This window comes from Cervus canadensis, chromosome 17 (assembly GCF_019320065.1).
Source record: "Cervus canadensis isolate Bull #8, Minnesota chromosome 17, ASM1932006v1, whole genome shotgun sequence".
Lineage (NCBI taxonomy): Eukaryota > Metazoa > Chordata > Mammalia > Artiodactyla > Cervidae > Cervus > Cervus canadensis.
Genome location: NC_057402.1, coordinates 9150951 through 9163307, shown reverse-complemented (window position 1 = coordinate 9163307; position 12357 = coordinate 9150951). Strand labels below are relative to the sequence as shown.

Here is a 12357-nt window from a genome sequence, read left to right as displayed (position 1 = left end):
CCTTTCCCATTAGCAGTTAACTCTCGCTCCCCTCTCCCCGCTCCAGGTCCTGGAAGGAAGGAATGAGTGAGGGATTGAATGAATGAACTTAACCTGTGCAGCTGGACTCACGTCAGACGTTGCCTAGGCCCCACCTTTCCTTTTTGTTTTATTTTGGTTTTATTTTCCCCTCCCATCTCTGTCATTGGTCTAGTTTTCAGCTAATCTCCCAACCTCTTTCATTCTCCTCCACTCCCTGGCCAGACAGGTTTTCCCAAGGAAAACCGTGTTCCAATCACTACTCTCCGAGGAAACCCTCGGTGGCTCCCTTGGGAATCCGGCTGCACCCCCAACGCAGTTTCTCTGGGGAAATTCAGGCTGATGACTCAAGCCGCTCGGAGGCAGACTTTGGGAATGCAGCTCTTGGGAGTCGGAGAAGGCCTCTTCTGGGCTCCCGGTTTGCTGCAGAGACCTCAGAAAGTAAACACAGTCGGCCTGATTATTCTCCTCCACTTCCTCCTGAGTCAGAGCTGTCTCGGGTTAACTCGGGGAAGAGGCTAAATTAAGCCTTGAAACCAAGCAGCCTCCGTGACTGGCACTTTGTTTTGCTTGAGTGACCGCGATGATGGGTGTTGGGTTTTGAGGGCAGCACTAATTGTGTCTCTTTAGACCGACCTTGGTGATCTTTTCTCTGCCCTGCAGAGACAGGGATGGCCAGATTCACCCCCCAACCTCCACCGCCCCCTCCACCGCAGTACCCACTCACTCATTCCTGCAGTGCCCTTACCCGAATGCCTGGTCCATGCCAAGCCCTGTGCTTGGGGTTGGAGATTCAGAAGCTTGCTCTCTCAGGGAGAGGTAAAGGAACTAGTATCAAGTCTAGCTAAAGGAACTGCAAGAAACAGGAGACCCGTGAAAGATAACTGGTGCCTGGGAAGATGTCTGTTCAGGGCAGAGAAGGGAGTGGGTGTCCCTTTTCCTTCTTGTGACCTCATGCGAAGGCCATGGAATCACCAAGATAAAAGAAGGGGCCAACCTCGCACTCAGAAACAAGTGAGTGGATACAACCACTTATACCTTATACCCTAGCAGTTCTCTTAGGTGGATGGAGCCAATAGGAAATGGCACAGATTTACATCAAAAGAAAACATTGCAAACAAACATTGAATCTAGTTAATACATGTATGCTGCAGTATTTAAAGGGAAGTATTTAGAGGGGTGATATTTGCCTGGAGAAGGAAATGGCAACCCACTCCTATACTCTTGCCTGTAAAATCCCATGGACAGAGGTGCCTGGCGGGCTGTAGTACCTGGGGTCGCAAAGAGTCGGGCATGACTGAGCGAGTGATATAGATAATGATATTTGTAGTTCACTTTGAAATGCACCCCAAAAAGATGGCTGGATAGATGCAGGGATAGGTATCTGAGAAAACAAATGTTGTTGTTCGGTAAGTCATGTTTGACTCTTTGCAACCCTATGGACTGCAGGACACCAGGCTCCCCTGTCCTTCACCATCTTCTGGAGTTTTCTCAAGCTCATGTCCATTGAGTCCGTGATGCCATCCAACCATCTCATCCTCTGCCACCCCCTCTCCTCCTGCCCTTAATCTTTCCCAGCATCAGTCTTTCCCAGCGAGTCAGCTCTTTACATCAGATGGCCAGAGCACTGGGGCTTCAGCTTCAGCATCAGCTCTTCCAATGAATACTCAGGTTTGGTTTCCTTTAGGATGGACTGGTTTGATCTCCTTGCAATCTCAAAAGCCTTATCCAGCACTACAATATGAAGGCATGAGTTCTTCAGTGCTCAGCCTTCTGTATGGTTCAACTGAAACATTCATACATGACTACTAGAAAAATGATGTGTGTGCTCAGTCATCTCCGACTCTTTGCGACCCCATGGACTATAGCCAGCCAGGCTCCTCTGTCCATTGAATTTTCCAGGCAGGAATACTGGAGTGGGTTGCTATTTTCTACTCCAGGGTATCTTCCCAACCCAGGGATCAAACCCACATCTCCAGTGTCTCTTGCATTGACAGGCAGATTCTTTTTTTTTTTTCTCTTTCCCTATGTTTTATTTATTTTTTTTTCTTTTTTTTTTCATTGATATGAATCAGCCATAGATTTACACTTATTCCCCATCCCGATCCCCCCTCCCACCTCCCTCTCCACCCGATTCCTCTGGGTCTTCCCAGTGCACCAGGCCCGAGCACTTGTCTCATGCATCCCACCTGGGCTGGTGATCTGTTTCACCATAGATAATATACATGCTGTTCTTTTGAAACATCCCACCCTCACCTTTCTCCCACAGAATTCAAAAGTCTGTTCTGTATTTCTGTGTCTCTTTTTCTGTTTTGCATATAGGGTTATCGTTACCATCTTTCTAAATTCCATATATATGTGTTAGTATGCTGTAATGGTCTTTATCTTTCTGGCTTACTTCACTCTGTATAATGGGCTCCAGTTTCATCCATCTCATTAGAACTGATTCAAATGAATTCTTTTTACGGCTGAGTAATATTCCATGGTGTATATGTACCACAGCTTCCTTATCCATTCATCTGCTGATGGGCATCTAGGTTGCTTCCATGTCCTGGCTATTATAAACAGTGCTGCGATGAACATTGGGGTGCACGTGTCTCTTTCAGATCTGGTTTCCTCAGTGTGTACCCAGAAGTGGGATTGCTGGGTCATATGGCAGTTCTATTTCCAGTTTTTCAAGGAATCTCCACACTGTTCTCCATAGTGGCTGTACTAGTTTGCATTCCCACCAACAGTGTAAGAGGGTTCCCTTTTCTCCACACCCTCTCCAGCATTTATTGCTTGTAGACTTTTGGATAGCAGCCATCCTGACTGGCGTGTAATGGTACCTCATTGTGGTTTTGATTTGCATTTCTCTGATAATGAGTGATGTTGAGCATCTTTTCATGTGTTTGTTAGCCATCTGTATGTCTTCTTTGGAGAAATGTCTGTTTAGTTCTTTGGCCCATTTTTTGATTGGGTCATTTATTTTTCTGGAATTGAGCTGCAGGAGTTGCTTGTATATTTTTGAGATTAATCCTTTGTCTGTTTCTTCATTTGCTATTATTTTCTCCCAATCTGACGGCTGTCTTTTCACCTTACTTATAGTTTCCTTTGTAGTGCAAAAGCTTTTAAGTTTCATTAGATCCCATTTGTTTAGTTTTGCTTTTATTTCCAATATTCTGGGAGGTGGGTCATAGAGGATCTTGCTGTGATTTATGTCGGAGAGTGTTTTGCCTATGTTCTCCTCTAGGAGTTTTATAGTTTCTGGTCTTACATTTAGATCTTTAATCCATTTTGAGTTTATTTTTGTGTATGGTGTTAGAAAGTGTTCTAGTTTCATTCTTTTACAAGTGGTTGACCAGTTTTCCCAGCACCACTTGTTAAAGAGGTTGTCTTTTTTCCATTGTATATCCTTGCCTCCTTTGTCAAAGATAAGGTGTCCATAGGTTCGTGGATTTATCTCTGGGCTTTCTATTCTGTTCCATTGGTCTATATTTCTGTCTTTGTGCCAGTACCACACTGTCTTGATGACTGTGGCTTTGTAGTAGAGTCTGAAGTCAGGCAGGTTGATTCCTCCAGTTCCATTCTTCTTTCTCAAGATTACTTTGGCTATTCGAGGTTTTTTGTATTTCCATACAAATTGTGAAATTCTTTGGTCTAGTTCTGTGAAAAATACCGTTGGTAGCTTGATAGGGATTGCATTGAGACAGGCAGATTCTTTACCACTGCAAAAAACCGTAACTTTTTGACTATACGGACCTTTGTCGGCAAAGTGGTATCTCTGTGTTTTAATACACTGTCTAGGTTTGTCATCACTTTCCTTCTTCCAAGTAGCAAATGTCTTTTAATTTTATGGCTGCAGTGGCCATTCACAGTGATTTTGGAGCCCAAGAAAGTAAAATCTGTCACTGCTTCCACTTTTTCCTCTTCTGTTTGCCATGAAGTGAGGGGACAAGATGCCATGATCTTCATTTTTTGAATGTTGAGTTTTAAACCAACTTTTTCACTCTCTTCTTTGATTTTCATCAGGAGACTCTTTGCTTTCTGCCATTAGGGTGGTATCATCTGCATATCTGAGGTTGTTGATATTTCTTTTGGCGATCTTGACTCCAGCTTGTGATTTATCCAGCCTGGCATTTCACATGATGTGCTCTGCATATAAGTTAAATACACAGGTGACAACATACAGCTTTTACTCTTTTCCCAATTTTGCAATCTGTTGTTCCATGTCCGGTTCTAACTATTGCTTCTTGACCTGCATACAGGTTTCTCAGGAGGCAGGTAAGGTGGTCTGGTACTTCCATCTTTTAAAGATTCTCCACAGTGTGTTGTGATCCATACACTCAAAGGCTTTAGCATAGTCAGTGGAACAGAAGTAGATGGCTTTTTGGAACTCCCTTGCTTTCTCCATGGTCCAGCAAATGTTGGCATTTTTATATCTGGTTCCTCTGGCTCTTTGAAACCCAGCTTGTACATCTGAAAGTTCTCAGTTCGTGTATTGCTGAAGCCTAGCTTGAAAGATTTTGAGCATTACCCTTGCTATCATTTGAAATGACTGCAATTGTACAGTAGTTTGAGCATTCTTTGGCATTGTCCTTCTTTGGGATTGGAATGAAAACTGACCTTTTCCAGTCCTGTGGCCACTGCTGAGTTTTCCAAATTTGCTGATATATTGAGTATAGTTCTCGAACAGCATCATCTTTTATATTTTAAATAGCTCAGCTGGAATTCCATCATTTCCACTAGTTTTGTTCGTAGGGATGCTTCCTAAGGGCCACTTGATTTTACACGCCAGGATGTCTGGCTCTAGGTGAGTGACTAAAAGCAAGTATAGTAACATGCTAATAGTGACATTTAGTTGCTGAGTGTATGGGTGCTCAGTATAAAGTGTTTTTTTTTTTTTTTGCTGTATGTGAAAAATTTCATTTAAAACATTGGGGAAATGCATATGTGTGTTTGCCAGCAGAAATGTAAAAGAATGTTCGGAACAGCATAATGACCTCAAACTGAAAGCAACCCAAATGCCCATCAGCAGTAAAATAAATGCATACATAGTGGGTCTGTTTATATAATGGAGTACTGTTCACAATGCGAATGAACAAGCTACAGCTGCACACACATGGGTGAGTCTCATCAACATAACATTGAAGGGGGAAAGACTCAAAAGAGGACATCCTCTATGGTTCTGTTTCTATAAAATCCATAAACAGGCAAAACTAGCTAGGATGTTAGAAATCAAGGTAATGGTTTTCAAGAGGCAGGAGGAACAGGATTGAATGGAATAGGGAGCCTCCTAGGGTACGTGAAGGTTCTGTTTCTTGATGTTGGTGACAGCTAACAGGTATGAATTTTCATCAAGTATATGTAAAGTCTGTGCGCCTTTCTGTTTGGGTATTACACATCATTAAAAAAACTGTACTGGGAAGAAAAAGAAAGAAAACCAAACATATCCAGCCTGGAAGCTTTGCCTAGCCAAAGCTACTTTTTCATTTAAAAAGCAATTCTAGTTAGAAGTTACATCCTGTATACAGATGTTATTCCAAGAAGTTTCATTCCATTGGCTAGGACAGAGTGGAGAGCTCTGAAAAGATGAAGTCTTGCCCTGACCACTTTAGGGTGGTAGGAACCCACTCTAAGTCTGTCAAGTAAACCAAAGTTGTGAAGGGAATGAGACTTCCCTTTAAGGCAGACGCTTGTTCATTTGTGCACATATGCCTGTTGCGTCAGTTCCCTGCGTCTTCACTGTGTGTCTTTCCTTCACACAGAAATCTATCCACAGACACTGTGTCCTAAACCCAGACTAGATTCCCAAGGTGTGACCTGGCCCTTGCAGGGGCCCATGTGCCCAGAGGAAGGGAGAGATGTGCAGGCGTCTCACCTGGCAGCCATCCTCTCTGCCTTCCTGGAGTCCTTTTTTGTGATTCTTCTCATATTTGTCTGAAATATCCTTTGATCCCTGAACTGACTTGTCAAGAGTTCTTCAGAGAAGCAGAACCAATGAGAGAGAGACACAGATAGATAGAAAGAGAGATAGAGGTTTGTTATAAGAAATTGGCTCATATCGTTATGCACGCTAAGTCACTTCAGTCATATCCAACTCTGTGCGACGCTCTGGACCACCATGCTCCTCTGTCCGTGGGATTCTCCAGGCAAGGATACTGGAGAGGGTTGCCATGCCCTCCTCCAGGGGATCTTCCTGACCCAGGGATCGAACCTGTGTCTGTTACATCTAACCTGCATTGGCAGGCAGGTTCTTTACCCCTAGTGCCACCTGGGAAGCCCCATGTGATTATGGAGACCCCCAAGTCTTGGGATCTGCAGAGTGAGTCAGCAACCAGGAGGCTCAGGAGAGCTGATGGTTTCATTTCAGTCTGAAGGCTGGCAGGCTCAACACCCAAGAAGAGCCTAGGTTTCTGTCTGGATTCAAAAGCAGGAAACAGCTGATGTCCCAGCTCAAAGGCAGTCGGGCAGGAGAAGTTCCTTCTCACTCAGCCCTTTTTTTGCCATTCAGGCCTTCAGCTGCTTAGATGAGGCCCACCCACACTGGGGAAGGCAGTCTGCTTTGCTCCGTCTACCGATTCCAATGTCAATCTCATCCAGCAACCACCCTCACAGACACACCCAGAATCATGTTTTAAAAACGTCTGGGCACCCCAGGATCCAGGACTCAGTCAGGTTGACGGAGAAAATGAATTGTCACCACTCTGGAGCCTGAAAAGCCCTCTAGCTTGAAAAGACACAGCTCTCTAATAAAAGAGATGCAGCCAGAGGCCCTGGCCTGGTCCCTGTCCCATCTCATCAAGTAGGACAGGCGATTACTGTTGCCACCTCATACACATTAGTCATTCCCCCCCCCACATTGTTTGGATTAGTCATCAGTGGAAAAGAAGGCTTCAGCTGCTCCCCAGGCCCCCTGAATGGTCATATTTATGATTTTAAAGAATAAATAGAAATATCTTAGTTATTACAAAATACGTCATATACGTCAGGCGATCTCTGAAACAGTTGAAAGGATAAAGATAAGAAATGAACCCCCACATGCTTCCCGCACAGCCTCACAAATGGAAAATGACCAGTATATTGAAGGTCTTTGGTGCTCCTTCGAGGGGATTCCCGCTCTGTCCTTTCCTGTAAGTAGCCACTCTCCTGAATTCTGCTGGTCATTCTCTTGAATTTTACAAACACCAAAGTGTGCATCTCTAAATGTACTTGTTTGCTGTGCCCTGGTTGAGTCTTTATGAACTGACACGTGCTGTGGGCGTTCTCTGCACCACGCTTCTTCATGTGAGATGAGGCCTCATCCACACCGTCATGTGTAGCCGCTGTGCGTTCATTTCACTGCCGTGTCATATTCTCTGGTGTGGATGCGTCCATCGTAGGAGCCACGTGTCTGTCTCTTCAACTCTTGATGCCTGCTTGGGTAACTTCTGGTCCTCTGCCGTCACAGCTGAAGCCTTCAGGAGCATTTCTGTCACCATCTCCAAGTTCACAGGTACAGAGATTTCTCTAAGATGAACACCTAGGAGGTCAGGTGTTAAGCCCCGTTGGGGAGTATCTCTTTCCTTCTCTGGGTCATGCCAGGGAACTTTCCAGAATGATTTGACCAGTGTGTGCTCCCACTGGTGGTGATGTGGGATTCTTATGATGCTCTCCCCGTCCCCCGTTTCCATCCTCTCTGGTCTCAGTAAATTGCCTTCCCTATGTTCGGTCACCCTTGTTCGCAGGGTGGCCAGTGTTTAAAGTACAGTGTGACCATGATGCCGGCCTGCCCGCTTCATGCACGTGCAGGACTGGACTTGTCTAGGGTGGGATCTAGTATATGAACGCGTGTCAAATTCCCGCTGCTGTGGGAGAGCCCACGTGCTTTTGTTGGATGACTGTGTGGCTGTCTCTGTCTCTGCTTCAAGGGAAAGGACTAAAACAGAATCCCAGTAGAGCGGGTGGTGGCCAAGCTGAACCCCAGGGCTGAGCTCCTTACACCAATATCATGATCTTCATCCTTGGAACTGATCAGCCATGCCCTGCCATTTCTCCATGGCCAAAGAGCAGTGCGTCCCAAAGTTTTCTCCATGAGCGTTTTGGGCCCACCCAAGACCTCATCCCCAGACATGAACTCACTCCCCCACCCAGTCTGCCAGGCTTTGGAGAGGATGCTTATAAACCGTCATTTTTTTGTGCTGCCTCTTTCCAATTGCAGGTTAGTCTGGGGAGGAAGATAAAGACATTTGCCACCAAGATGGTAATCACAGGTGGAAATGATGAAGACAGAGGAGGCCAGGAAAAGGAGAGTAAAGAAGAGAGTGTCTTGGCGATGCTGGGAATTATTGGGACCATTCTGAACCTGATCGTCATCATATTTGTATACATCTACACCACTCTGTGAATGGCCCAGTGGGTCCTCAGGCCTCGGGATGGCCAAAAGACAGGAGGAGTCCTGTGTGTTGGCAGATCAGTGACCGGACACTGCGCCAACACGCAGCCTTGACCGACACACACCGCTCGATCAGATGCACCTTCGAACTTGATAAAGGGTCACCAAAATCAACCAACCCTACTGCGAGGAGCAGACACTAAAGCACAATGAATCCACCAAAACTCATTCACACAGCAAGGAACTCAACGTCGTTGGCAGGGGACCCGAAAGGACGCTTGGAAGACTGCCCTTTGACACCATCAGGGAGTGGACGGGTGCAGAGATGGGTTATCCCAGGTCGCTGACGGATGTCACGTGTTCAAAAAGAGGAACGGGTGGACACAGCTCACAGCAGACACAGCTCTTGGCCTCTCTCCCAGGACATGCGTTTCCTCCTAACTCGATGAACTGTTTGGTACCAAAAAACCACAGGGACAATCCTTAACAAGCATCCCATTCATCAAAAGTGTCTAACTATTTGATACTGGGGAGATAACTTATTTTTTCTTTTTTTCATTGGCTTGATGTGTGTATCTGTTCATATCAAGGTTTATAAATATATATTTTTAATAAATGTGCTCTATTTTTTAGCATGAACCAAATATTTGGAAAGGCACTCCTGGATCCATACAGCTTTCCTTGGTTTTACCTGCTGTATCTACCTTAGACTGCACTTGTTATGTTGTGTAATCGCTCTAGTCCTCATTCTCTCATTTGGAATCGTTTCCCTTCTCTCTCCCTCTCGTGCTTTTCGGTCTGGAGGACATTTTCCCATAAGACCAGCTGTGATCTTGGTTGGTGCATGTTTTAAGATTGTCCATTGAGCGACTTTTTGTTGTTATACTGGAGATGTAAAACGGTCGTGGGCATGTGGACTTTGGATGTACCATATCCTTACTGAGAATTATGCATGAACAGGGCTGAGTGATATAGATCAGCTTTAAAAAATTTTTTTTACAAGGAATACCATGGAGGAAGGGCGCGGCTACATCTGTGGATCAACTATAGGATGGAGTATTCAGCTTCTCATTGGCAGCATTATTTCATTCTTGTGACCATTTGTCGATGAGATTTGATTTTAATGGCCACATGCCATGAAAGATGGGTGGGAAGGACAAGGGGGGCAAAGCTCAGTGTTAGGAGCGTAATTCCCTTCTTGAGCCTCCTGGGAGCCTTTGCAAAGTAGGTAGGGGTGTAAATGACACTTGGACTCCCCCCACCATAAGAGCTCACCTGGCTGTTTCAGGCTGGGAGGACACCCCTGCAACAGGTGACTTTTCAGGAGCACTAGAAGGGTATGCAACGTTCACCCCAAAAGATTGCTACATTTCTTCAGGCTCCTGGTCTACACCCACATGAAGCGACTTCCTCCCTGGCAGGGACAGTTGAATCAGGATAAATGTGCCCTGTTCTCCTGCCTCCCTGAGATGGGGCCTTTCACTGGCTGCAGCGGCATGGGCTTATAAAGAAGGTTAGCATTCCTTCTGCCAGCGCCAGCCTTGCCTGTGGGCAAAAGAAGCAGCAGGCTACCTAGGTGGAGTCGAATGATGTCCAGGAGATCACGGCCAGGTCTCTCTCCCTCCTGATGTCATGGTGTCTGAAATTTCACCCTTAGAGAGTCACTTCTTGGACTGCGTTAGGGACCAGGCACTTTTTAAAGCAGATGCCCTTGGCACCTGGCCCTCATCAGGAGTCTCCTCTTCCCCACCAGAAGGAACAGAAGTTGATGTGTGTTCAGGACACACTGTGTGCTAGGCGTTGTGCCAGACTCTGTATCCCTTCAGTTATTGATGCTCACAGGAAATGAACTAGAGAGTCTCTGTCCTACATCATAGAGAAAGAAAGGGGGACTCACATGGGGGAGACTTCCCCGAGGTCAGGTAGCTGGTAGTGGTGAGTCAGAACGCAAATTCCCAGAGCTGTCTGATTCCCTAGCCCAGTGAGGGGCATCAAATGCTGGAAAAGAGGGAATGGAGAGACAGGCACTGGCCGGGAAAGGGCCCTCAGGGCCGGATGCTCACCGATGGTTTGCTGAGGGCCAGCTCTGCTCCCCGCCCTCCTTCCTTCCCAAGAATAAATAACCCTTGGGAACTCCTTGCACCCTGGCAGAACGTTGTACATGTAAGGACTTGAGGAGGAGGGCCAAGAGGAGGCTGCTTAGACATATCATGGACTGTTGGGGGAGGGAGCCATCTCACAGGTTCCGTGTGGTTCTAGAAAGACTGTGTGAGAATTCTGAACCGTGAACAGAGTAAACAATAAAGGTGCAATGGAAAAAAAAAAATCTACCGACGTCCTTTTTTTTTCTTTTTCCTCCAGCATCTGGGTATTTTTAACCTTCATGTCATTCCTTTACCTATACATATTTTTGATTTATTTTATTTCAGAATTTTTTTTTTGATGTGGACCATTTTTAAAGTTTTTTGAATTTGTTACAGTGTTGTTTGTTTTTCCTGTTTTCTGGGTTTTTTTTTTTTTTGATTGGGAATCCTAACTCCCCAGTCAGGGATCGAACTCACACCCCATGAACTGGAAGGTGAAGTCTTAACCACTGGACCACCAGGGAGGTCCTGATTTTTTTTTTTTAAGCGGACAAAACTGAATGTGACTCTGTTCCACCGAAAGTGTTTTGTTTGGACTGTGGAAGCCCTGGTGATTTTTCAAGTGTACTAATTTGAAATTTATTGAGGGGAAAAACTGCCTTTCCGATCCTCTCAACAGCTCCCTGATGGTCTTTCTACATTGTCCTAATCCACAGCCTGGAAATAAAGCTGTCCGTTCAATGACTGCCAACCCAAGTGGCAGCGCTGTCTCCTGCAGAGAGAGCCTTTCATTTCTGCCCTCATTTAGCAAAGTCTGAGAACACGGACTGGGCAAACTCACAGTTTCCTTCATGATCTCAAGGCGTCTCGTGGGGATGTGATGGGGAGGCAGCCGGTGGCCTTGGGGCTTGGTGTGCTGAGCCCAGCCTTGGCACGAGTAGCCCAGCCTTGGATACAGTAGCAAATGACCAGCCCGAGGGCTGATACTTCCCACCCATCCTCAGGGACACTCACAACAGCCCCTGAGATGTCCGTGCTGACCCCGTCTCACAAGATGAAGTGTGTGTCCATCTCCTTGTGACCCTATGGACTGTAGCCCGCCAGGCTCCTCTGTCCATGGGATTCTCCAGGCAAGAATACTGGAGTGGGTTGCCATGCCCTCCTCCAGGGGATCTTCCTGACCCAGGGATAGAACCCACATCTCCTGCATTGGCAGGCTGACTCTTTACCACTGAGCCACCTGCAAAGCCCTAGAAGATGAGGAGAAAGGCTCAGAAATGCTGATCGACTTTTCCAAGGTCACACAGCTCGAAACCAGCAGAATCAGACCTGTCCGCATCTCTGTGCCATCCACAGACCTTGAGTGGTCCAGGCTGTGGGTCTGAGCTGTGCTGGAGTCTTTGGGCCAGTCCAGTTACATCACACAGTTTCCCACTGCACCTGCCTCTCCTTGGTCACAACAAAGCTGGTCTGGCCAACATGGCTGAATCGGTGACTTTGACTTCTACCCCAGAAAGCGACTCAGAAAGCCTGGGTTCTGGCAGGGGAGGGCCAGGCACCCCATGGCAGTGTGCCCCTGGTGGTTTGGGGACCGCAAGGTGCTTGTCAATGGCCAGAAACAGCCTGGGCCTGACTTCTATCTGCATTATATGATCGATATGACCAGCTCTGTGAGCCTCAGATTTCCTCATTTGTCAACAGGGCGTGCTAATAGCCTCCCAAGTCTCATCAGGAATTTTAACCTCATTTTTATTAATACAGAAAGTGTGGCCTGGAAAGATGAGTTGACTTAAGCAGAGGTTCCTTGGTGGCTCAGATGGTAAAGAATCCACCTGCAGTGTGAGAGACCCAAGTTTGATCCCTGAATTGGGAAGATCCCCTGGAGAAGAGAATGGCTACCCA

At 46.3% G+C, this 12357-nt stretch overlaps 1 long non-coding RNA gene across 1 annotated transcript in view; it reads left to right on the top strand.

The window, feature by feature from the left end:
- LOC122419759 overlaps positions 1 to 10697 on the top strand; it is a 55907-nt gene extending 45210 nt beyond the window's left edge. The window contains exon 3 of the long non-coding RNA XR_006262982.1: positions 8198 to 10697. This is a non-coding gene — a long non-coding RNA (uncharacterized LOC122419759). The remainder of the gene's footprint in view (positions 1 to 8197) is intronic.
- Positions 10698 to 12357: the final 1660 nt, after the last annotated feature.